The 27,733-nt window shown below is 41.9% G+C and overlaps 1 long non-coding RNA gene across 1 annotated transcript; it reads right to left on the bottom strand.

Moving 5' to 3' along the window:
- Positions 1-3,647: 3,647 nt before the first annotated feature.
- Positions 3,648-26,232, bottom strand: LOC137661566 (uncharacterized). The gene is made up of 4 exons (XR_011047879.1): positions 26,128-26,232; positions 17,262-17,419; positions 11,241-11,383; positions 3,648-3,783 (listed from the first exon to the last, which is right to left on the bottom strand). It is a non-coding gene; the product is annotated as an uncharacterized lncRNA (long non-coding RNA).
- Between the last annotated feature and the right edge of the window lie 1,501 nt (positions 26,233-27,733).

Genomic DNA, 27,733 nt, shown 5'->3' on the forward strand with positions numbered 1-27,733 from the left:
GCTTGTAATCTGCGCCCATCAGGTTCATACAGGGTGAACTGAATGAGTTCCTTACTTTTATATGTGGAGGTGGTGCCTCCCACCCCAGCTATGTAGCCGGCGCCTTCCAACTGCCACTGCGGCGGCCATATATGGGAGGATACCACAGAAACATCTGCTCCGGAATCAAGCAACATATTCAAAGCTATAGATCCTGCCTCGGGGTGTTCGATTATTTCCATACAAACTCGGGTGATCGGTCGTTGTTTAAAATCTAGTGCCAGGGCCACTGATGGCCCCCTATTTGGTCCTGCTTGCCCGGAGGGCTGTATGAAGGGATTCCGGGGGCAAAAACTTGGTTCTGCGGGAAGGCTGGCCCCCGGGCCTGGCCTCCCCGCCTCCCGTTTCCCTGGGTTTTTCTACAATCTCGGGCCATATGTCCTGTTCTTCCACATGCCCAACACGGCCCCGGTGCATTTCTGGTCTCATATCCTCTTTTAGTAGGACAGTGCATCTTTATGTGACCTTTTCCTCCACAGTTGTAACATCTGCCTCTAGGCTGGTTATCACGGGGAAAGGCTGCTGCAACTTGCAACAGTGTCTGGACAGTTGTGTCAGAAACTCGGGACTGACGTTCCAATACAAACCTAATTATCTGTGCCACATTGGATCCTTTAGGTAAATGCTGTAATATATCTTTCACGGAGTCATTACTCTGTTGCTTTATGCACTCTATCATTACGGCAGTGTGAGCCTCCTCTGGCAAATCAAGAGTCCTCTGTTGCCCTTTGTAGCCGATCACAAAACACCTCAAATTGCTCTGCATTTGCCTGCTTGATTTTTGTCCAAGGAGGCTCTGATTTCACCACCCTAGCCACTTCCTCATAAGCAATTCTTGAGGCCTCTGTTGTAGCAGTTATTTCTCTAGGCCGCAAGCCTCCTGCCTGCTGTTGTGGTGTTAACATGTTCGCAGCTTTCCCCACAAGCCTGTCATAAGTGGTTCCTGCAAGTGGATGGTCTTCACTGGCGGCTGCAGCGGCAGCCAATCGATAACACCTTGTCTGCCAGGCCTCTTTCCAGATCACCCATGAGCTCGGGGTCAGCACAGATTGTGCTAGCTGCCGTATATCTGTGGGCAGCAGGCCCTGAGCATGTATGCTATCTAACAGTATCCGTGTGGAGGGATGTTTCAGCCCATGATCTTTTATGGCTTGCAACAGCGACTGCACTATCTTGGGTTCCAAGGGGACCCATTCTGCAACGCCCCCTGCCTGCACGCGGACGCGAAAAACAGCAGGCATGCATTGTAGCTGGATCCCTTCCAAAGCACAGTTTTCTGCAATGATCCTCCAATTAGTCAATGGGATCTTTGGAGCCTCCCTGGTCTCTTTTCTGTCCCCTGCTTTCTCTACTCGCTGCAACACCTGCTTTTGGTGCAAAACCTCCCTCTTTATTTCCTCTAACGCCTCCACGAGTTGGTCGACTACCTCCAGGTGCGGCCGCGTCGGTTGTGGCGGTTCCCCCCCCCGCCTCCCGCATCCGCTGTACCGAGGCGGGGCTCCACGCTTGTTGCAAGCGGGTGGTGAGCTCCTCCACCTCCTGCCCCCCGCTTTGTTCTGGGAGGGGCAGGGTTTCTAAGTTCTGTTGCCTTTTATGGTCAGAAGGTGTGTTGGGGCAAGTCTTAGGCCGCGCCCCTGAGGCTCGCGACCGACCCTCCCCCGCTTCCTCCGGCGCCATCTTTATGTATGTCCCGGGGAGCCAGTCTAATGGGTCGGTCACTACCACTGGTTCCGCGGGGGGGTTACCCGCTGGTGGAGTATACTGAGGGGGCTGAACCGCGGGGTCCCGATCATGCATCTCACCCCAGGGATACAATGGCGTCGGCTTATTCACCGGCCACGCCTGTACCCCGTCCTCCGGGGGGGCCAGCGGCTGAGCGTTCATCTCACCCCAGGCATACATTGGAGCCGAGGGCTCGGTACGCTGATCTCCCTCCCCGCGCCCACCCCCTGGCCCGGATTCCTCCCCCTCCTTCTCCGGAGGTAAGGGCTGCGTTTGCGTGTCGCGATCACTCACGTCCCGCAAACGTGTATCCAGCCCTGGTTCCCCATATAAGCACGCCCGAGCTGCATTCCATGCCGCCCGGTCCTCCCGCGCAGCCCGTAGCAGCCGCAAGATAACTCCCCATGTTTTTAATTCTTTGGCGGAACCCGCTGCCATAGCTCGCTCAGCGAGCTGCATCGAGCACCGCTCCCAGGCATTCGGCTGTAAACAAGCAGCCGGTTCTGCCACCGCCCCTTCTTTAATGAGGCGATCCACACACTGGACTACGTCTTTCGATTTCACAGAAATCTTAAATTCCCCGCCCAGTAACGAAATCACCTTTATCAAGGTTTCCATGTTTCGCGAACCCACTCCGACCGCCTGCGGTCCGCCAGCCCAGCAATCACGTCGGGGTCACCACTTGTTGCCGCTTGTCTGCAGCAAGCTCCGTTCGGTTGCTGGCTGGCCTGAGGCTATCCGCACCCCAGGGCCATTGAGCACTGACACCAATGTGAGGATGCAACAAATGGCGTTTATTTAACTGCGTAACAGCCTTATATAGTCGTCTTGTCCCGTACGAACTCGCGTGATACTTGCACTTCTTGCTCCTTTCACCACACCTACCTTTCCGTTACAATGCGAGATTTTCCGGTCGCCGTACCCTAATCTGCCTACAGCTGGAGAGTTGCGCGGGGAGAAATTTAATGAAATATAACAAGGGCAAGTGTAGAGTCCTGCATCTGGGCAAGAACAACCCCATGTATGAGTACAAGTTGGGGACAGACCTGTTGGAGAGCAGCGTAGGGGAAAGGGACCTGGAGATCCTAGTGGACAACAGGATGACCATGAGCCAGCAGTGTGCCCTTGTGGCCAAGAAGGCCAATGGCTTCCTGGGGTGTATTAGAAGGGGTGTGGTTGGCAGGTCGAGAGAGGTTCTCCTCCCCCTCTACTCTGCCCTGGTGAGGCCGCATCTGGAATATTGTGTCCAGTTCTGGGCCCCTCAGTTCAAGAAGGACAGGGAAGTGCTAGAGAGAGTGTAGCGCAGAGCCGCGAAGATGATTAAGGGAGTGGAACATCTCCCTTATGAGGAGAGGCTGAGGGAGCTGGGTCTCTTTAGCTTGGAGGAGACTGAGGGGTGACCACATTAATGTTTATAAATATGTAAAGGGCAAGTGTCATGAGGATGGAGCCAGGCTCTTCTCAGTGACATCCCTTGACAGGACAAGGGGCAATGGGTGCAAGCTGGAACACAGGAGGTTCCACATAAATATGAGGAAAAACTTCTTTACGGTGAGGGTGACCGAACACTGGAACAGGCTGCCCAGAGAGGTGGTGGAGTCTCCTTCTCTGGAGACATTCAAAACCCGCCTGGACGCGTTCCTGTGTGTTATGGTCTAGGTAATCCTGCTCCGGCAGGGGGATTGGACTAGATGATCTTTCGAGGTCCCTTCCAATCCCTAACATTCTGTGATTCTGTGATTCTGTGAAGATGTAATAAGCCTTACTTGGATCAATTTAATTGCAGTCATTTAATGGAAGGCATTTAGTTTAGACATTATGAAATACATTCTAATTAAGGAATATGAGGACTGAAATAGGTTGTGGATTGCAGAATCTCTTGGAGTATCTCAGGAGCAGGACAGATGAACATCTGTCTTCACTAGTTTAGTCTTTGAAATTAAGAGCTGGAGATGAAGATCTTCTGAGGTCCCATCTGTAATGTGTTCTATGTTTTGAGTCTGGCTACAAAATACTGTGGAGCTGAAGAAACATTGGAAAAGCAGATTAACACCTCCTCACCCCCAACCATCCGCGAAGTAAATCGCTCCCCAAACCTTTCTGAGTATACATACACTTTTTAAAACATTGCTGTGTTGACACTCTCTTCCGTGTTTGTTTTGATTTTTACAGATTGCTATGATCAAATTCTATTAACCACAAGTGCTGAGAAAACACTTTAAAGCTGTTACACACAAATACACCTTGAAAGTGAATAGAAAAATTCACAAGAAATGCTATTTACGCTAGAAGACTGAATCATGTGACAAACTCATCCATTCAGAGATCAAAAAGCCTAGGGGGTGAGACCGCTACTTCTGATTACAAGGTGTAAACAAGCTTCATGAAGAGCTTCTGGGACCAAACACGAAAGGAAGCTACAATCTTCTCATGCACTGTTTGCACATAGAAACAAACGTGGTGAATAGATTTTTTAAGGGCTTAATGAGTTCAATTTGTTCACTATTTTGTCTTTTGGTTTGTCAGCTATCCCTCAGTCTTAGTGTTCACTTTAACTTAAAAAAAATTGCTAATTAGAGAAAGGGTGTTGAGAGCATAAACCTGACAGAGAACAGAGAATTTTATTGTGGCCGGGTAAACAAGTCTGTGGGAAAGAGAGCAGTGAGGAGATCTTTCTCAAAGTCCTGACTCCAAACAAGTCCTCTTTCTTTCTGGTCACCTGTAAAGGAACCTGAAAACAATGACTTCAGTTACCATGTGCCAAAGGACACCCTGAGAAACCCAGTATAAAAAAATGCAGATCAGACTGTGCTGGAGGTGATGAGGCCTGTATCTGTTAAAAAAACAAAACCCTAAAAAGCACAACAAAACACCAGAAGGCAGCAATCCCGTTGTGGCTGTAGCTGCTGCCTCCAGTTTGATGGGGTGGGTGGCTCCTCTCCCACTCTTCCCCATCTGCTCCCCCATCTGCAAGACAGTTTCTCTTCCTGTCCTTGCCCCAGAACTGATTGACAGGCATTTGGCAACAGACATCAAAATACAAGTGACTGATGAAAATCCACTGCTTTGCATTTTCTTGCTGCTTTTGACAACAGGGAGGGGAGAACATGCATTTATGAGTATGTATTGTTATTTGTAGAACAGAAAGACTCCATTGGCAACTGCTACGCCTCTGAGCAGGTGCTGATCACTATCCTACTTACAAAGATTTGCAATTCAGCTGCTATTCCAGAGAGCCCTTCGTGAACCAGAACTAATCTGCAGTTGGGACAATGCTTGCAGAATGCTTCATATATTGAACTTGCTTTGCTTTTTACCGTACGAAGGGGTTTAGACTTAGTTGTGACTTACTCTAAGATAAATCGGAAGAGAATTGAGAATCACACCTGAAACAAGTAACGATCTGAAGGCTTGAACGGTCAGTTAGGAAAGTCACTCTATTCAGTAATCTAGAACAACCAAAAAAATAGTCCAGTATGCAAAAGGCCATCACCTCCTGACCTCAGCAAAATGGATAAGCCATGTGACTGATGTTCCCTGAGGATGGGTGCAAAAACTGGCTTCCTACCTCAGGTTCCTTGTTGCCATTGAAGAGAAATGCTGCCAGGAGACATGGTTTCTTGGGTACCCCTTCTTTTAGAACCTATTTGCTAGGTTTCTCAGGCTCCAGCCATTGCATTTTGGAGAACATTGATCCCTGCCTTTGGTGAGCAGGAGGAAGAGTACAGCTGCCTGAGCCAGAGAAGAGTTTTGTGAAGTAGTAGCTTGAGGAAATTTCACGTTACTTATCTTGTTCAAGGGGGTGGGTGGCTTCTTAGTCCCCCCTAAGAAGTAGCAATAGCTGGGAGCAATTTTTATTTTAAGTATCATTTGACTCATACACTTCCCTTCAAAAAAGACCCTTTCCTTTGTAAAGTGTTTTGAAGTTCTCTGTTTTCAGGAAAAAAAAATCACATTTTCAAAATTCTGGAGTGAAATGGAGTGAAACTTATGTCCTAGACATTGGTCTAATGCATCTGGAATAAAGGACATGTATTGTCATCACTCATGTAGCACCTTTTCATCTTTCTGACCACATGTATTTGCACCAGGGATTTTCCTAGGTTTGTCTTGTCTGATGCTGCCTGTGTTATCCTTACTATCAATAGTAAATAACATCACTGTGGTGTTAAAAGAAAGGAAAAAAAGGAAAAGAGTTCCCAGGAAGAAACAAGACGTTTTGAAAGTATAGTGTGACCCCCACTCCCAAAGACACACCTGCAGAGGGATGTCTTGCTGACCGTTCTTAAAACCAGAATGTGTATGTGTGAGTGTGAGAGTGAAAGGTAGAGGGCAATAAACACCTTTCAGTGCCCTAACTTGGAAGTTTTGGTTGGCCTCAAGAGTCCTCAATGGTAATGGAGCTGTCAGTCAGAGACACTTTGCATTCAGTCCACATCGCAACCTCAAAACTCTTTTAGGACCCTTTCCCCACTGCAAGGGTCTCACTAATTTCATGGCATCCAGTTGCCACATGTGATTCCAGGCAGGATGGAAGCAGACTCTGCTTATTGGAAGGGGGCAGCCCTGAGAACAGGCTGAACTTTGTATCTTTCAGGAGGCAATTTTAGAGCTAGACACAATCTCCACCTTACATACCTTTACAGCATAGATTTTTATGTATGCAACAGCCCCAGAAGCAGTTCAAAATCTATATAGAGACCACAGTCATCACAATATCTGAATTACTATTGTGCCTGTTTTGCTTATTAAGATCGTACTTTAGTGACTAAACTCATTATTATACAGTGCAGGCAAAACAGCTTATGTTGTGTCAAAGCAGCGAGCACTTCCCTCAATATAAAAAGAAAATTAGTTTTGCAACGCTGACCAAGACAACTGATGAACCACTCTTCTGCAATTTGCAGAACAACAAGCTGGCACTGCTCCATGAAATGATCATTTGCTATACAGTATACATTAGGAAAGAAATTGTAAAAGCAGTAAGTCTTCTCTTTCTTACATCACATAAGGTGATGTAAAAGGGAAAAATAAATATGATGAACTCTTGATGGCACTTATATCATTCATGTTTCGGCAGAATGACACTGGTGATTATTGAGCTCTTTCAGTTAGTATTGCCTATAAAGATACAGAGTTAAGATAAGGTTCAGCACTTGTTTGAATCTTCTTGTGATAAAACAAAGCACCATTTCTGCTTTTAGAGTTGCCATTAAAATATCTCCTCTGGACACGACTACTCTAGTTTTTGTTCCCTATGCTGTTTCCTGAAGTACTAATGGGTGCCATGGAAGGCATAACAAAAGCAGACCACACATCATCATAACAAGCTGACACAAGAAAGCATTAGACGAAGGACCTTTTCAAACCTGATGTCTCCCAAGACACTCACTAATAGCTGAGATAGCAGAGATTTAATTTGACGTAAAGCAATTGGACAGAAGCTACCGTGTGTGTGTGTGTTTGCCTGTGCAGTGCTATGGGATGTCACAAACTTCTTTTTTATAACTCAGCCATAAACATTTGCTCCAGGCAAAATACAGCACTCTGTTCCATCTAGGGAGCATTTTTTGTTTAGACAAATTAAAAAATATCAATTTGCTCTTTTTTAAATTTATGAGTGCTAATATTTCCGGTTCCCCTCTTCTACCATCCACTCGCACTGTTCTGCACGTGATTCAGTAGGGATTTGATTTATTGGAATTAATTTGGCAAATGATTAGTTCATAATGCAGAGTAATGGCTTTGCAATTCTTTTTGGGGAAGTGGTAGAAGGATAGTTGTTAGAACAGAGAAATACCTGATGTGAGGGCAGAGTACCTGCCTGTGACAGTACAGGGTTTCCTAAGACTGTGTGATCTCCCCTTTACTTGTCCCTGTACAGAGATGCACAACTTAATTACTGCTGGGGAAATTTTCCCCTGGTCTTGGAAATGTCAAGGTAGCAAATTGACCCTGACAACATGAGATTTCCAGCTCCTTGCATTTACAAACTTGTCTGGATTTGCTATGCCAGCATATTTGGATTTGTTAACTCTGGAGGAGCAGAATTACCTCAGGCAGCTTACATTTTCCTGCCTTTTCCTCAAACGTTGGATACAAAGCAAGCTGCATTCCAACAAGAAAAAGAGGAAGTTCTGTGTTGCAAAACTGGAAACAGAATGCCAACAGAAGCTCACAAAACAAAGAAAAGGCAGGGCTGGAAACCCCCTGATGCTGGTCCCCTGGTCCTTGGTGGTAGCTGGGATGAGGCTGTGGCAGTAAAGAGCAGAAAGCCACCTCTGTCATACCAAACTCCCCAGCCCTGCCTTCCAAAATGGGACGCGGAGGCTTCACTGGAGCTGACAGTCTAGCTCACTAACACTTTCCCTCCTGTGGGAAGTGAGCAACACTGTTAAGGACATGCAGATGAACGATTAGGACCATGCTGATGAGTAATTGAGAGTTCTGATTTGCTTTAGACCAGCCTGACATGGAACAGGATGGGAACCCAGAAGCAAAAAGGAGTGAAATTTCCCCCCCTCAAAATGAGTGAGAGGGGAGCAAGGCTCACTGACAGCGTACTCCTCTGTCCTGGAGGGGCCACAGAGGGCCATCTCCCTTTCAATTCAGAGCTCTGTGGTTCACTGAGGGATGTGGCTGCTCATTGGGATGTTGTATTTGAGGGACCTTCTGCATACCTTGGCATAAGTTTTCACCTTGGGAAGGATGCTGGTTCATGCAGGTTTCTGAACATACAGTTCTGTAAAGCTGTAATATTTGAAGCCCTTTGAATCTCAGTCACAGAGATACTAAAATTTTCTCCTACTTTCCTTTTATTATCTCCCCTTTTCTAGTTTAAAATATCTCCACAATGTGTAGGGTAAAATATGATTTGTGAGTCTCAGATATTTATTAATACCAGGGATGCTCCTTGCAGAGATTGTGAAACTCCTCTGAAAGGCTTCTCTTCTTGGGTGGTGAGACCTCTTTCCTGGTTGGAGGTCCTGGTTTCCTCAGCAATAAACCCAGCACAAGGAACAACTCCTATCTGCAAGCACATCTTCACACCCATGCCTCCCGGAGTCCAGCATGGGAAAGGGGACTTTCAGTACTATTGTCTCCGTCTTATCCTCCTCTGATTTGCATTGTATGGCAAGGGGGGCATGAGGACCTGTATTGCTTATGGACTTCATGAACACAACATTGCTAAAATAAACCTTAAATTGCTGTGAAGCCTGCCAAAGATGATACAGATGATGGACAGGAAACTTTAGTGAAGTTGCCTTTGTTTGTTACAGTCTTTGAATTTTTGCTGATCATAATCGGTTTCATAGTCTAACTGCAACTAGAAAGGGATTATTTCTTTTGCTCTGGAATTTAAGGATGAGCATATTTGTTCAGAGGACAGATGAAACCAAATTAGAACATGCTACTGGGGCATAATAAATTCACAGTAATTGCAAGCTAGTGTTCCTTAATTCTTCAGACACCATCATCTGTAAATATTCTGATCCTTTCATAGTTAGCTCATTTGTGCTTCTGTCCCTATTGAATTAACTGTTGTCTTTTCTTTCATGCTGTCTCCCGAGGGAAACCCTTTTTAAATCTTTTTGGTTTAATTCCATTAATTGGCATATTGTCTGGTCTTATGTTTCCCCTCCTGAGTCTTAAATTTATGTTCCCTCAGTTCTTAAACTCCTTAGCTATATTTCTGCAGCTTTGACTGACAACTTGCTTGATCAGAGGACAAAGCATGTGCTTTCTTATCTTTTACTTCCAGGCTAATGTTTAACAATATGTAGTCAGTTTATCAGTCAATTTGTTAAGCCAGGGTGAGAGTTCTGTTCTGAAGTCATCACAAAAATCAATAATAATAAATTAATTTATTTGAGGCTGCATTAAATTATTATTAACTATAGTAATTAAAAATAAATTATTTAAAGGTCCTCAAGCCTTTACTGATTCATGGATAGTTCTTACTTTTGCCCTTTGCTAGCAACTTGCACATTTTTAATCCTTTTTCAGTTACATTAATGAAGACAGCAACTAAATCATGCAGCCTTTTCACTATGAAAAATCAGACTGCAAAAGTTTTGCTTTCAGCATCATAACTTCCTGAAGTAAGGGGAAAAACAGGGGGGGCGCGCTCGCGGGTGCTGGGCGACGGTCCAGAGTAAACTACACAATCTCAATGTGAGTATGGAAGCTTCTCGTTTATTCGCAAAGAAAGCAGTGGTTATATAGACTATGCATATGTTAATCACGCGCCCCGATCGCACTTGTGATTGGTCCATAGGTTTACATATTCAGAGCCGTGACCACCCCCCCTCCTCCCGGATGTAGTTTTGCTTCCCGCCGAAGCAGGCACCACGGGGTTCTTTGTTTTGCACCGAGCAAGGGGAGTCTAAGGTCGCTAGCTCTGGGCTTAACCCTTGCTCAAAGCCTGGGTTGCTCAGACTGCTCAGTGGCACAAGATCGTGCCCCTTCTCACTCAACCAAACCTCTACAACTTCCCCCCTTATATAAGCAGAAGAATGAATGTGCAGAACGTATGCAGCATGAAGGAGAAAAAGAAGTGGTTTTGCTGAAGCATTACTGCAGTAGCAAGAAAAATGGGTTGGAAAACATAGACCTAATACTACTCCTAGTCAATACACTTTATGGTTATAATAAACAGAATTAATGATACACTGAAAACATTTTGTTATTCCTTTTTTTTTTTTTTACAGGATGCATGAAAACCATGTAATAACTTTACTGTAAGTTACTCACAGGAATTACATCAAGCTATAGTCTTGAGTATGTCTCCAACCAAAGTATAGCATCAACCAAATGAAAGAAAAGTAGAAAGACACCCAAAGCAGTGATAAGGTTAAGCAAAACCAGAATGATCACAGCCTTCCCAAATGTGTCCACCCTGGTCTCCCTTATATCAACATATCTCTGATCTTGACCAGAGTATAGGGCGCAGTTTTCAAGGGTGAGAAGAACTGGTTCTATAAAAGCTTTCCTTAGGACCCAGGAAGATTCTGATATGAATGCCAGCAGGACTCAAAACATCATGGAGTCTTGCTTTGTACCTGCTCCTTGCTATAGAGCAGGACTCTGACAAATGCTTATTTTTTTTGATATATATATATAAAAATATGTGGAGATGCAACAGCTGTGTAAGTTCTAAAGAAGCCAGCCCAGTGAGAACTGTTCACTTCCTGGCTCACAGTAATAACGACCTCTCATTTAATCAGCAAAGACCACATTCAAATCTTTCCTCAGGCAAGCTCTCATTCAAGCCAAGGCCTGAGGAGAGGATGACTAAAAATCCATGAAAACTGCTGACAGTGTAAATTGCTGCTGAACAACTTCAAAGGGGATTTTGCTATTATAAGACTTCAGGGTATATAGCTGTATGCATCCATTCAAATTTAATGAAAAAGAAATTATATACTTCACCATGTTTCACTTTAGAGGTGTTTCGTTGTTGGTGGCGTAAGACCCACCTGGCTTAGCTCGTGCATTTGTTCGTTCATAGTGCCCAGATGGCAGCAGCTAGATCAGAAACAGCAGACATCCTGGGGAGCATATGAGCTGCTCAGCCTTGTCAGAAGATCTGCATTTAACTTGGATCCCATAATGACACAACCTAAATAAATGATCACAAGCAGTGTTGCTTAGCCTTGCACAAAGAGGAAAGGACTTTAACACATTCTTTTCAGCTGCCATACTTCTTACCTAACCCTCTGAAAATACTGATTAATAACTTTTTTAGTTATGCCTATGGGCACATAGAATATTATCAGTTTTAAATGAGGGAGTCTGCCAAGCTTCAGAAATGAATCTAGTTTCTGCTCCAGAACTACTTCAAGGTGGGAGTACATATTTAAAAATGTAGTTTGAAAACTTGAGGGAAGGGACACCCTGGCTCATTGTGTCTATATGTCCTTGTTATCATGGACAACATTTGCCTTAAATACTTTTCATGAGTCTCATCATAAAACTTGTTCAAGTTTTTCATCTGCACTGCCCCTCCTAGAAGGCTACGTCTGAATTGCAGTGCTCTGCTCTTTACAAACCTTCTCATTTCTACTCTGAATACACTCCCTGTCAGTTTACTTGTGCTTGTGACAACATATTAAGTTCAGTAGATCCTTTTTCATTATGGTTTAAAAGAGCTCTTCATATGGGTATTTCTTCATATGAGATGAATAGAAAGACCAGCTGAGTGAGAAACTTGAACAAGAATTTCCAGATTTAAGTTTACTGTGAATAAGCCGTCCCATGAGACCTGCACCTGCATAGCCTTTTGAGAGGGAGTTAACATTTCCTTAGTGTCAAAGCCACAATTTTGTGTCATAATAGGGCACCTGTGAATTTTCAGTTCTCAGCTTTCTGAGACACCCAGCTTCGTGAGTGCAGGCTTCAGATCCCAGACAGTGCTGGACCCTCACAAGTGTTGTGCTGATTTCAGTGTCTTAAGATTTTAGCTTTATTTAACCTAAATTTTCTGTGCTTGCTCCATATTTTCCCCTGCTGTGTTTTAAGCCATCAGATTGCCAGGGGAGCCACAAGAGCTTAGTGGAGAACAGTGTGCAGGCAAGCAGTGACATTCCAGAGGGCAGGTTTTCAGCACACCAAGAAAGACAGCACACAACTTGTAAGCATAGCCAAGCATAACACAATTTCACACATCTATCGGTATAGGCAGTTCCTGTAGCTTTTCAAGATGGACAGCCATTTCAAGATCAGTGTTTCTTACGCTACTGTGCCATGCTTATAGTACATGTGTGCAGCTAGGAAGGTACCATGCATATAATTCATGGTCTTCCTAAATGCCAGCCCTGTCCCCATAGATTAAGCAGTCAGTTACACTAATATTAATGGCAGATTTCACTGAACAAGAAATCATCAAATATCCACTAGATTGTGCGTATTATGAATTTGACTGTACCCATTTTTTTTTTGTCTTCTCTAACACCATTGGTTTGGGAAAATATTGTGTTATTGGAGTAACCAGTATGGATATAGCACCTTTGTTTGTCCCAGCTGCATTCCTTGGAAACTGGAGACCTCAGTCAGCTTGGTGGTGTCCATGAAACAGGATCCATAAGTCAGTTAAATTACAACAAAAGCAACTGTGTAATTCAGACCAGAAAGATAAAACAAGAACAGCAGGCCACAGAAGACACAAATATCAGAAACAAGGCTTCATCTACCAAAAAAGAAAAATCAAAAGCTCCACTTTCTCTGACTCATGAGAGGCTAGATCAATTGAAGAACAAAAAAACCTACACAACTTGCTAGTGGTTTTAGGGTGAGCAATCATATGACCACAAGTGATCCTTTTTCAGAGCAACATCCACTCAAGCCGAAGCAACAGAGCAAATCAGGACTTAGCACATGCAACTCACACAGAAGCCAGAAAGCTGGACTATACAGGGCTTTGTACCACTGCTGTTAAAAGATACATTATTTTAAAAGAGATAGTCCAACAGATACAGCTCTAGTTTGAACCCCAGTGATAAGAGTGTGATGGTATTTCATACCTGTGCAGCTTATTCTCCTTCCTTCACCAGAAAAGGTACACGAGTATCAAGATTTCCTTTAGTGACTGTAAGTGTAACCTCTTCATACTAGAGACGTATGTGCCGCTTTAACACCTCGTCAGGGGCATCTAAATCACTGCGGCATTTCAACATGTTTCTGCTCACTGACTCAGCCCAGGCAGCACTGTGGCTTTAGAGGGTCCCAGTTTTGCTATGAGGTATTGAAATTATGTAAAGCCTTAAAAAATGATATCTGTATTTTGCAGCTCTGCCCTCTGAAAATACCCAAGACTGTGCAGAACTCATCCTCAGCTGCTCCTGCTTTATCCATTTATTCACATCCTGATTAGGACACCTTCAGTTTTATCCTTCATTTTCCATTGCTCAACTTCCCTTTGCAAGTTCAATGAAGGCTGAATTTGATTAAGGCAATTAATGTAATTTGCTCGGTGTATACTTATGTGTCAGATACAAACACAGGTGCCTGAAAAGTGCCTGTAACAATTTTTGCAAAAATTGATCTGTTTCTTCTTACGTGAACCTCAAGAATTTTAATGACATTTCAAAATTTGGTACTCTAGTTCAAATTTTGTGGGTTTAGAGTTATATACAGCTAACCCCTAAACATGCAATGTAGCATGTTGCTGGAGGGCCCCTTCAGACTCTAAAAAAAATTTTTTTGGTGAAGGAAGGAAATAGAGGAATAGAGGAACAATAACAAATTCAAGTTTAGACAGTGTCCTAAAATACACTTCCCCGCTTGTTAAACTTAACATCTGAAATAGCTGACATATATTGCAATCCATGTGTTCTTTTTGGAGAAGAATTATTGATGTTATTTTGAGGGTACCCAAAACTTCAATCAAACTGAATGCCTTTTTCACAGCTATTGTTGTTGCTGCTAAGGCTTTCATGCTCTTCTTTCAACAAAAGGTGTTCATGAAAATTTTTAGGCTTCCCATGTGGAACAGACACAGAATGATCAAGTAAGAAATCTGTAGTCCTTCTTGAGAAAGAGCCCCAAACTTAAAGTCTGAATAGGCCAATATATGATAGATTATAATTGCTTTTAAGTAGACAGTGTTATGGCCTCACATCAAGCAACAGCTAATTACTAAGGGCATGAAAAGGAAAGCTCTGGCACTAATGTATATTAATCACACTAGGACTAATGTACACATTCCTAGATAAAAATTATATAACAATAAATTCGATTGATTCCCTTTTTGTTGGCTAGTCAGTAAGTCTAGCTCTAAGAAACACTAATATATATTTATCTATTGGAACATAATGCTATTTTACTGTTTTATTAATTATTGCCCTTACTGCATAAAGACATCCTCCCTTTTAAAATGCCAGACCATATCAGATAACATGTGATGTTGGTAATAAAACCAATGAATACAAATAGGACACTGAAATGAATCTATTCTAGAAGTGGTTTTGCTGCCTGTTTTTGTCATTAATATTAAGGAATTAAAAAGTATTGAATGAGAATGTCATAACCTTTACCAGTGTGTAGAAAAACACCACAAAGGCAAAAAATGTTCTTTGATCATCCTGTGGGGGCTGGCAGACTCTGGATGACGATTAATAATTATGGACTTTTAGAGGTAATTTTTCAAATCCTAGCTAATTTAGCATAATCTATAATACATGAGATTAAGAGCTAGTTCAGGCTGGTGCTTTCAATCCTGTTCAATGACAAAACTTTTAAAGAAAATATTTTAGATAAACTAAGATCAATGCCCTTTGGGTTGAACAAAGACTAAGGAGTAGTTAGCAGCTTGGTGACCACCTCTCGATCCAGGGACTGCTAATCAAAGCAGCCCCAAAAATTACTGTGGTTAGATATGAGGAGTGTGTCGTCAGGATGATCACAAGCATTGACTGGCCACCAGGACAATGGGCCCCAGCCACAGGGTATGGACGTTCACGGGTGGAGCGTCCACTGGAGAGGAGAGATGGCTCAGCAGGTATTCGACCTCCTCCAAGGTGTGTCCTTAGCGCAGAAGAACTGGCTCTGATCACCCTTTTTAAACAGAGTAATGTCACGCAGTGGCTCTGGCTGCAGACCACACACCCAGTCATTCCTAACAGTGAAGTTCTCTAGCACTGCTACAGCATTTCGGTCTGTGTTTTTCTAATAAGAGTCTAAGGGCTTTGAAAAGCCATGGCTTTCACAGCGCATATTGGCAGAGACCAGCAAAACAGGACTATTATGGTCATGGTTCATTATCCTGCCCCTAATAATTATAACATTAGTAATGCTTAAGGGTCAGATTCTTGGGGAATTGAAGCATAAGAGACCAATGCTGTAAGGTGCTGCAAACCTCGGAGGTGTGGAATACTTTGCATGTCACTCAGAGGTGCTTAGCACAATGCAGGATCAGGCTTTACCTTTTCCAAAGACCTGTGCTCAGGGAGAATATCCATACCATGCAATGGAGCGAACCTGTGCCTGCTGGCCAAATCTGTTCCAGAAATCAACCCAAAATAATCACATCAGCAAAGCATTAGCAGAATATAGCAGTTTCAAAACTCAGGTGTGCACCCACCATGCTGTTCTGTGCTAGGTGCTGGCACCAGTTCTTGTTGACAATGACTTGGAAATGCCGCAGCATTTTATTAGAGGTTGTCAATATGCCTAAAGGTACTGAAGTTGCGCAAAATAAAACCCTGTGGAAAGTAAAAAGAGATTACCTCAGTCCAGAAACTAGTGAGGATAGTTACTCCCAATATGAAATTGTTCTATGTGACAGGGCTCCATTTGCTCCATCATGAAAGGATTGGAGACTTTTTTTATTAATCTAGATTTGGAGCAAATGCAGAATATGTGCCTGCACTTCTCTCTTTTATAACTAAGTAAAAACTATGGAATAATCCCCACCGTGAAGGTAAACAAGTTAACTTCAGTTTTAATGATCTAGGGACAGAGTTCTGTGGATGGCATGTGCTCCGAAGCTAATGTTTGTTTATGTATTTCTCTCTTATCTTTCCCTCTTGCCAAGCAACTTCAAAACATACTATGTGAAGAATGCTAGGTAAATGAACCATTTTGAACAGGGAAGGTTAATAAATATTTTTTAAGTAATGGAAGGTGGTGGAAGAAACAATGAATTAAATCCTGATTTTTCAAGAGCAGCCTTGGTATGTGTATATCAAAAAAAAATTATAACTGTTTCTCTTAATAGATAGTAACCTTGTCACTAAGACAGGGATAAAAAAAATCCCCTATTTAATAACTGCCATTTATAATGCAGAGAGAATTGATTTACTATTTTAAAAGCATTCTGCCAATCTAGATGTTCCTGTAATATCTAAATCAATGTCTTTCAAATGTCTGTGCAAGCAAAACAAAGCCCTATCAATTGAACAACCAAACAACTTTTCATATTAATCAGTAGGAATCTGATAAATCCCACTGATGTAGAAAATTAGCACCTTTGCATGTTTCCTAGATTTTGATTTCATTTTGGACATTTGGCCATGCATTATAAGCGCTGCCTGACTGGCTGTAACTATTTCAATTGAGATCCATTATTTCTAGGAGAATTATGTGCCTTGTTAGGGAAATGCCAGTTATTTCCATTCCAGCATCTGCAGTTGATCTATTATTAACACTGAGCTCATTAAAAAAATGAAAGAATCTGATTTGTGTCTTTGGGGTGGGAGTTACTGAGGCTTCTGTTGAAACAAATAAGCTGGCTGTGATGCTTCCAGTTGACACAGCTGTCAGGAAAGCGTTGGCTGCCGCTGCACCGCGCAGGGATGCTCGGCTATGAGTGCCTTGTAGCCATATGTAAACACTACCGTGCCGATGACAGGTTTACAACACTGGAGACAACATGTGCAGCTGTTAGCCTCTGGTTTTTATAGCACAAAACAAATGTTTTTCGATTTGCGGGTGTTTGGCACGAAGCCTCTGCAGCAGCAGTGAAAAGGGGATCAGGCAGCTGATGGCAGCTTTATGCCTACCTGGCAGCACACTGCCCCACGCTGTGCCGAGGAAGGGGCTGATGGATGCCTTTCCTTCTCCTTGCCTTCTTGTCTTCCTCTGGGTGGCTCTTTGGAAGAGGCCGGGTTCCTGTCGACCGCATACTTGTGTTTTGTAGTTTAAAACACTGAAAGGTTCCCTGTGGGGAAAGAGAGAAACATCACTCTGGGATGCTCTGGGAGCAGCTGATTTGGGTCATGTGTCACTGAGACACGTAATAGCCACACTTAAGGGAAGGCTTTTAAAATGGGGAGGGTAAAAAGGGATAATAGAGTTTGGAAATTCTGACCAAAGAGGCAGAATGAGAGGGTACACAGAGGAATGAAAGAGGAAGCTGAGGAGCAATGTCATCTTGGAGTAAGTTTTATCCTGTCTCACTTTTGTGTTAACAACCCTGAGCACAGATTTCTTTCTGACCCAGTAGACAGCATGTAGATTGCATGTTAAAACAGGTGGAAAAAATCAAAAACGAAGGAAGTTACAAAAACCCTATCATTTTCCTGTAACAAACATCAATGGCATTCTCATCAACCACATCCCAAAACAGTAACTATATTTTACAAATAATTACTGCGTTGTCAAACCCCGGTGTATATAGAGTTGTTATACTTTAGCCTTGGGCACCTCAACTGACCAAGCCATGTTAAAGTACAGATTTGTCAGCAAAGTAAGTTTAAACATGTTCTTCAAAACTTGTTGGCTCACGTACCTTTTTCTGACAGAAAGATCCTAGCACATCCTGTTTAATATGCTGTTAAACACCTAAGTCACGGTAACCTAGCTGGAAATGCTAGTAAAGAAAATGGTCTGGGACCTGTTCTCTAGCCTTGCAGACTGTGTCACTGCACAGTTTGTGCCTCAATAGTTAAACTCTCTTCCGCTACACTGCTTGGACCCCATTCATGTCCTCTGGGATGGTCACTGGCCTGTAGTATCCTCTCATCCTAGACTGGCATTGGCAGAGAAAGTGCTGGTTAGCATTGGTCAATATGCACAAGGAGTACGTGAACAAATAAAGAGCATCGTGGGCCAGGGCTTGTGGGTATGCCCTTGTTATGTTTAGTATACCAGTATGGATGTAGCTTTAGTGCAGATGGTAGTGTTAAAACTATTGTCATTAACTCTTAATTCTATAGGACAATGGGTTGCTACAATATACTGGAACTCTCTTTTGCAAGGTGGGTAGTTGGCAGTGCAGTGAAGCAGATACAGTGCCTTGGATCTCAAGATGCATCGTTCAAAGACTTTCATGACAAACAGAAATGGTTGCTTGCTCACAAAATAACATAACTACAGAGAACAAAATACCCAGGGAAGCTATTTCATGTTCCCAGTTGCAAACATTCTGGAAATTAGAAAACCAATCACAAAAACCTGCAGAATTTGTGAAAATCTTTAACTACTTCTTAGTTAGGGTGTTGCTGTCTTCCCTGTTGGTTCGTTTTTTCCTTCACATTTTTAGAAAGAAGTAATATTTCTAAAAGAATGGGATCAAAAATACAAGAAAACTCAGGAAATATGTTTTCCTTAGTTTGAGTTTTCAGGAATGTGCTGAATTCAGAATGATAATTCCCCTTTTATTTAAAGTATCTTCTTCTCCCAGGTGAATTCTACTTTCAGACCATGTTTTTTGCTAAACAATTTTTTGTTTATGCCTCAGAAGCAAATGAAAAGAAATTTACAAAAAGTAATTTTTATCCCCCCTGAATTATTTTAAAGAGAAGATTAAAACTCACCATGTGACTTTAAATAGTTGCAGTGTTAGAAAACAATATTCAGCAAGAAATGTTAATATAAGCAAAATAATTACATTGTTATATAGCTGGGGGGACATCACAAAGGGAATTATCTTGATTTGAGAGATAAAGATCTGTAATTGTGCTGTATTTTATACTTGGCAGCATGTCCAGATGACTGGGTAACACATTTGAGAGAATTATTCCATCATATGGCTTTTGGAAGAGCTGTTAGTTATTGCATTTCAAGGCCTTCATCATCTAAGTTTAATTTTTGAAGTTGTTCACATCCTTGTCAATGCTGGTATTTTTTTTAGCAAGTGCTGGAAGTAATGACTGTTTATGACACATCCTACTTACATAATGCCCCTTTTTCTGACAAGCTCATAGCATAGTCTATAAAAATTGCACATTCTTGCCACAAAAGCAGATGCAGCTGGAAAGAGAACTTCAATTTTGAGCAACCATTTGTATGTGTGGTGCACAGTTCCATAAAAAGCTTCCAGCCTACCATAAGTGCTCTGCCTTTCAGCTCTGGGTGGGGTTTTATAGCCACCATAAACTTCATCCTCTACTAGATAAAAGCCTGCAAACACAGATGGATGATGAGATTGATAACAGTGCTCTCCCACAGCTGCCCTCTCTTCCTTCACCAGCAGGTACTGGGAGATGACACACATGCCCACACAAGGCATGTGAGAGGTTTTCTCCTCTTTTAACTCTGTCTGTGATGCAGGTGGATTGTGTTGGGTATCCCTGGGCAGTCCTGGTGCTGCCTCTGTCACCACAGATGACAAGTTGCTCCCTCTGCCTTCCAAGGCAGCAACTTATCCCGTGTCTTCTGGATCTTGACCCCCGTGGGAACATACCCAGGTCCTGCAATGGGGCTGGGTGGTAAAGCAACGTACCGCAGGCACTCTGCCCTTTGCTCCTACCCTCTGTCACCTTTGGCATGGCCATGAACTGGTAAACACTGTGTGTACTTACGATTTCATATGAGGAGTTGTTCTTGGATCAGCTAGTTCGGGCTAGGAGAAAACAAAGAACCAGGTTCGTTACTGTCATGCTCTAATGGCCTCTGCTGTGTCAATGAGACAGGACCTGTCAGCCCTTCCATTCACTCCTCTGTGTTTAATTCCAGTGATGTCATACCCCAAAAAAGATGACTTTGTTGCTCTGAACACCTCAGATGGTAATTGCATCTGCCATTCTTTTATTTGGCTTGCAAAAGTTAAGCAAATATTTCTATATGGAAATTATACCACTATTCCTTAGCAATTTGCAAATTGCAAATCCCTTCATTTAGTTCAGGTATTACACTTAAGTTCTGAAGTACTGAATATTGATTTTTTTCTCATTCTTTAAAAAAAAATTAATAACTTGATGTTCTTGAAATATTGAAATGTCAAGTCATCCACTGATACAATCCATAACTCACTTGATACCTTTTCTGTGTTTGTAATGAGCAGTTGAAATTACATATTAAGAAATGTCACTTAAGTAAATGTTAAATTGGGCATAAAAACAAATCAGGATGCTGTAGATAATATGGAGTCAGAATAATGGTAGCTGAATGGTATAATTCCTGTAGTATTAGTGACTGGTGATCAATAGAAGCAACCAAAAAATGGTACAGCAAAAACATAAGGCAGAAACTATCAACATTCATGTCTGTCTGAAATCAGAAGTAGAAAGACTGTGCCTAAATATATATAAATTCCTTAGATAAATTAGATCCCTTTACTTTTCCTCTGCCTATATGTTGACATTATCCATGATATCAAGTCCTTTTTCTATGTGTCTTATGTTTCTGGATTTGTTCACAGCAGACCTGCTTCTGTCACATTTTTCTGGGAATCACATCTTAAGCCCTCAGCTGAAATTTCTGATCATGTCTTTATTGCTTCTCAACTATTATATGTCTTTGCAACCTTCTCAGATAACCATTTCCTACCCCACAGAGGAATTCAATATCTCTTTTCAATGGGAGGGGAGGGGGAAAAAAACTCAACACTTCTTTCATTAGAATGTAAAAACTCAACTATGTCAGCAAAACTTGCTAAAGAGTTTGGAAAGAAAATGGAGCAGTGCAATTAGCCAGGCAGTATATACATGCTTTTGGTGATTCACCTGTGAGTGGATGTCTCCATTTAGCTCACACACAGGGCTAAATAATAACCAGTTGTTCTATTACCTAATCTCCCTTCCTCGATAGAGAAAGGGAATTGGGAAAAGGAGGGAGACTCATGGGCTGAAATTTAAACAGATTTAATAAAATAAGAAAACCAATATCACAGAATCATTTTGGTTGGAAAGAACCTTTAAGATCATCAAGTCCAACCATTAACATAACACTGCCAAGTCAACCACTAAACAACATCCCTAAGCATCACATCTACTCATCTTTTAAAGACCTTCAGGGATGGTGACTCAACCACTTCCCTGGGCAGCCTGTTCCAATGCTTGACAACCCTTTCGGTGAAGAGATTTTTCCTAATATCCAATCTAAACCTCCCCTGGCGCAACTTGAGGCCATTTCCTTTTGTCCTATCGCTTGTTACCTGGGAGAAGGGACATTGTATTAGGATATCAATCCTAATACAAAAGACCCAAAATTATACTTAGCCCATAGAGTGGTGGCAAGTGCCTCCATGGGTAATAACTATAGAGAAGAAAGGAGAAGGAAAAAGGGAGAGATCCCCCTCCAAGCTTTCCCATTTATAGTGAACCTGATGTTAATGATATAGAATACACCTGTGGGCAATCCTGGGTCAGCTGCCCTGGGCTTAACTGCTAATGGTCTTGATCACCGTACCACAGCTGGCCACAAACTGAAACAAAATGTAACAGAAAAGTGATTCTATAATTTTATTCCCACGAAACCAGGACAGTGGACAATAGTGGAAACCATTCAGCAGTTGCAGGGGAACACAGCACACAGTATTTCCCAGTCTGGAGCAGGCACTGTTGTAGCTATCAGTATTACTGTCTTCCTTCCAGATGTGGTTCAGACCCCCCTCCAAATGTTGGGTTGTCAAAGTTAGTATGTGCTGGAGAAACCAGCTATCCCTTGGTCCAGCAGAACCCCAAAAGGTCTCCCTGACACGGGAGTATCCCGAGCCAAATCTTTGTTGCTTTAGCAACCTTTCAACTAAATGCAAGAGAAGCCAGCTGAAATATGAGCATGGAAGGACCGCAAGACACATGGCCCTAGACAACGCTGGGACAAGTTAGGTTTCCTAATCACAAGAAGAATGTTTGTTTCATCTGTCTCCAGGATGGAGGGTTTAGATCAGGGAAATGAGTACCACACACTTAAAAACTCCAGGAAGCCAGGAACAGAATGGCATGTGCTCTGAAGTCTCCCTTACTAACCCTTTCACAACAAACCTCCATCTGAGGAATGTAATGAAGCATTTGAACATCTTGTGAAAGAGGAAGAGAGGCTCCTGAACTTTCAGAAATCAAAGCTAGCAGACTTATCCATCTTGTGTATAACATGATTTTAATGATGGGGCCAAAAAACAACTAAACTACCTTCTCCACAATATATTCTGGACATGATGAACAATTTAGTAAAACCCAGCCCCAACTCATCAATATTCAGTGAATGCTTAATATTATTTTTCTAGCAATTTCCCTCACTTGGCACTGGCTTGATACCAGGGAGTAGAAACATTTCTGCAGTTGCAGATCACTGCTCCACCTCACCGTTCCACCTCACCAGCAACTGGCTGCTGCTTCTACCAAACTGACAGAGGCATTTCCTCTTCCCTCAGCATGAAAGCCTATTTTTGTATGCCTAAGGAAATGTGAGGATACAAAGCCATGATTCTCAAGCGAGCCTATCTAAGTCACAGATATGGCCCCCATCGTATATAGTAACAGAATATTTTATGCAATCATAATGAGAAACTACATATAATTAGTATTATATTTTTGTTCTTATATATAAAAATCTGTTTTTTAAAAATTTCTCCCCCAGCAAGGAAGTTTTTTCAAAACTTTCTTGTTAGTCTTACACAGAATAAAGGTCATTTTGGGTCTATTGAAGTCCAGAAGATTGTCTTTTCCCATGGAAACACTGTATGTCTATCACATAAGAAGTGCTGTCAATGTAATCACACTATTGTTATGTTCATGAAATATGTAAAACCTTTTTAATAGGGAGAATAAACAGTTTGAAATTAACAAACCTGAGAAGTCCAAAGTATTAGTAGAGCTCTAGTAATCTGCCAGTTGTCCTTGAAAAACTTTGATAGCTGAAGGTTATGAAATAAATAGTGCAGATAAGCAGCTTTTCGCCATGGCCTGACTTGCAATTTGCACCTCTGAAAAAGCAATATTCTTTTTTCCTTTTCTTGATTCCTTTTAATCAACACGTCTCATTCTACTTCATGGCTGGCACTTCGGCTGCAAGGATCTAAAATTTCTTTCAGGTATGCTAAATGTAACCTGACCTCCTAATGAACCTCTTCACACACACACACAAAATACCATAAAGGAAATCAACAATTTTGCATTAATTTGTTCTCCTCTTGGGAATGGACTGGTTTGCTGACCTAAACATGAGGGTACAGATAACTTCTGAATACTGACATAGTTACTTGCTAGTGTGTTGGTTAAAACAGAGAGATTTAAATATCATCATTGTAAATCAGCAAGCTGAAAAACACAGGTTAAACGTCTGGGTTTTATCTTGTTTTGCATAAGCCTTTTTCCAACAGAAATACTGATTCATCTTGCTACCACACATTGTAATCTACTCACGTTTGTTTAAGCAAGTTATGTACAGCAGGCCTCAGACCTTCTTCTAGTGTCAGAGGAAGGCTGGCCCATTAATATGTGACCACACTTAGAGTGCACGGGAAGCAGAGGATCTCTGCGAGTTCCTTCAGTCCCTATCCTGCCACACACCTGGATGTGCACTCACGTGGTGGCAGCATCCCTAGGAAAGAGAGCAGCTTGGATGAGGCTTCTGCTGACAGAGCGTTTCATCTGCCTGGCAGGTTGCTCCTGAGAAATCACTGGGAAAGACAGCAATGAGGAATGGGCTGTGAGCCAGAGAAGCTGCCTTGACAAACTGCACAAACCCTGCACATCACAAGTCAAACCACCCTAATTCAAACAATGAAACAATAAATATTATTTGTCCTTATTCTCTGTCTCCAGTATTTATATCATACTACAAACTCTGAAACTACCTCATTGCTTATTTACCAGGTGCTAGTTCCCTTCTTACTTATGATTTGGACCAAGTTGCATATGGACAGCAACTGGAGCTCAATTAGCATTCACAGAAAGAAAGAAAAAACTACCAGAAATGTAGTAAGAACATTTTTTTAAATGGGAGGAAATAGCCTCACATTTAAAACTAGCTAACTTTTTAAAGAAGGGGAACAATATCTACTAGTGAATTGAACAGCAGTAATTCTTGCTGGTCACAATCTCATTAAGCTTTCAGAAGTGGTAGCAGATCTCCCCCTCTTCCCACCCAGTTTTTGAGAGGTCTGAGGAGGAATATCAGCCTCTCTGCTTTTTCAGCTCCCAGCTGGTTTCCCAGGTTTGAATGAAATAGTCACTGAATGGAACTAAGGAAATGCAGTGAAGTGAAAAAATCATCCTCTTTGTCCTGCGAGAGGCTAGTGCTGTCAAAAGCCAGTTTAGCACTTCAGCACACTCTGGTTCCAGGTTCTTAGCTGTATGAGCCATGTGTATAATGTTCGGGCTCTTTTTGACAGCAAGTTGGTATTTCTGAAGGTTTTTATTTCCTGTAGACGTTATCAGTTGAGACACTGTCATTGCTTGCTATATTTTCACAGTTCATTGTACATCGCCTTGCTTTTGACACAAGCAAAGCTAAACTTTCAAAAATATAAATTTTCTTTTACATCGGTTGCTTTCTTTTCCAAGTCTTCCCTTCAAACAGTTGACACTTGTTTAACAAAAAGACTAGCCTGCAAACTGGAACTACAGGGGACTGTAATGCTGAGGCACAGAAATGAGCTTCAGGCACACAGTTTGCATCTGAAAGCAAGACTAGATGCATCTGTGGGTTACTCTCCCTCAGCTAATTAATGCCTTCACAAGCAGGACTAAGTAACTTGTGTGCAACTTCATGACAAAGTATCTATGCAACGTTAGACAGCCACTAGAAAATCTGTGATGATCTCTTACTGCATTTTGCAGATTTACTCACTTTGGTCCCTGCTTGCTGAAGATATGCAGTAAACATGCCTTCAGTCTGCTGCCAAGCATCTGTATAGACTTAAACATCTGTAGAGCAGGAGCTTAAATGGATTGTGTAACATAATGAACAGCAGGCTACATAATTACCCTTTATTTACTTGTAACAAATCAGTTACCACAAAGAATTGTATTTTCTACACTGAAAAAGTGCTGCATCAATTAAATTGGACACTGCACTTGTATTAATTCTGTCAATGAGCAGTATAATTTCAAAGTGGACAGGGTGAGTATGAGGACACAGAAAATAGATTTTTTCTTTTGAAGAGTTGGCAGTAGTACACTGAGTCTTTGCAGTAATTCCAAAGAGTTATTGATTTTGGAGCCAAAAAGAACCATTGCATTCATCTGACTTGACCTCTCGCACAGCAGAGGGGTTTGCACAGCAAATTCTCCAATAAACCCGGTAGTTTTTTTACTTTGGTTTTAAAAGACATTTTAAAAAGCACTGTAAAGTACTTTTTAAAGATTGAGGGAACTGCAATCTGCAAGTTCAACTCATGATGTAAAATAGAAGTGGATAGAGTGAATTTGATACTTCTGGCCCAGATTGCATTGAGTCTCACATTTAGAGTCTGCCATATTTTCTCACAGCTTCTGGCCTTTGTTCTGACAGTCAGAAAAATCCTTCCTCTTCCCAGCATTACTGGAGTGAAGAGAAAACACCACATTTAAGACTCATGTATTCTTGGGCAGTATGTGTGAGTAGTGCCAGATGGAGCACGCAGAATTTAACATCCACACCAAGGCTCTGGAGTGACATAAATATGATCTAGATTAATCCAACAATCCATGTTTCTGTTTGAAAAAGAGAACAAAGGAGAGCTAGAAAGTGGGACTGATGCACTGTAACACTGCCACTCACCTGAGCGCACAGAGAACATGAAGAAATAGCTCCAAAGTATAAAATGTCTTGCATACAGTTCTGCTTGGTACACCCTTGCAGAGGACTGTGGGGTGCAGCACGAGAATATTGAGGCTTTCTTTGTCCATTTTCCTAGGGAGAATTCACCAAAATAAGTCACCTGATTAAGGTGGTACAAATGTTGCTATGACTTTGTGTGGTGGGGAATATAATAAAAGGGATCCCTTACGCGTTTCCACTCTTGTTCAGACTGGGCCTTCCCACTCCATCCCTACCCTTGCCATTCAACGCAGGAAGAGGAGTTGAAGATACTTTGTATCAAGGTATGTCTGCCTTACTTTCATTCAGCTCTGTTTTTTTTGAAAATTGAGAAACTGTAAAGCTTTATGAAGCAAAATAAAACAATGGAGCATTATTCACAGGCTCCTTCATCCATCTGCTGAGCTCAGAAATGATCTTGTTTCTCCATGAAATCTTAAAGTTTGGAGTGACTGAACTTGGTGGGAGAGGACTATCTCATGGGGCAGGGTCCTGCTACAAGCTGACCTGCCCTAAGGACACCAGGATGGTGCTGGGGGTACTGCACTGTCTGGGATTTATCTGAGCTTTCCTATTGCTAAAGAAAACCAAAAAGACCAGCTGTAGTCAAAAGTGCTTTTCCTTTATTCCTTTGACATGAAACCCCGATGATGTACAAACAGCTAGAAACACTAACAATAGAATAAATAATCTTGTAGTGAAGCTCTGAACACGCTTTTAGGTCTAACACTGAAAAATGTACTTTCTCGCTCATTACAGAAGATTATGTTTTGTATATTGTAGCTCTGTAAGGTACCTAACAATCCAAGGACATTTAAAAATAATTAAAAGAATTATCAGAATAAATATCTTTTTATTTAAGTCCTACCTTTCAAGTAAAGTGGCTGTGTCAACTGAACTCATGCAGAGGCAAACAACTTCTATTTCGAGGTGTCAATGTACCTCAAGAGAGTGTTTACAGCACTGGAAACTACAAGGTGGTATTTCAGTGCCCTGCAATATTTGATACCTTTGATACTTTGATCTGTTTTGTATCTATGGTAGAAGAGATGCCAAATTATTGAAAGCATGAGACCTTAGGTGCCTTTGTAAAATCTGAGTGTGTGCACCTGTTGTACATAAAACGCAGTTCCAGTTGGCATTTGAACATGAAAAATGGGTATCTTTGCATTCTGAGCAGCTTATGAACCCAGTTGTAGTTATCAATTTTGCATTCATGTAGGGTCTTTAAGAACTAAATGAGACATGTTATTCAATAGGGATAACCAGTAAAACATCTATAGTTCTGAGCAACCCCAATAAATAATGTGTCTTGTCTTCAGAACAAGTCAGAAAAATGTTTAATTCCTGAAATATAATTTGCTATTCAGCTACAATGTTTTTATAATAAATTGCATGTGTCTTAAAAATAATGTTACTAAATCATAATTTAATTCCTGTATTCTAAGCAGGACTACTGAAGTGTCCATACGTTACCTGCCATATACTGGATTTTTAATTCATGTTCTTTTCTTGATCCCTAGATTATATGGCTGTTACATTCTCCAGCTCCCAAATGCAGTCCTTC

The sequence above is a fragment of the Nyctibius grandis genome, chromosome 3 (assembly GCF_013368605.1).
Source record: "Nyctibius grandis isolate bNycGra1 chromosome 3, bNycGra1.pri, whole genome shotgun sequence".
NCBI classification, from domain to species: domain Eukaryota; kingdom Metazoa; phylum Chordata; class Aves; order Nyctibiiformes; family Nyctibiidae; genus Nyctibius; species Nyctibius grandis.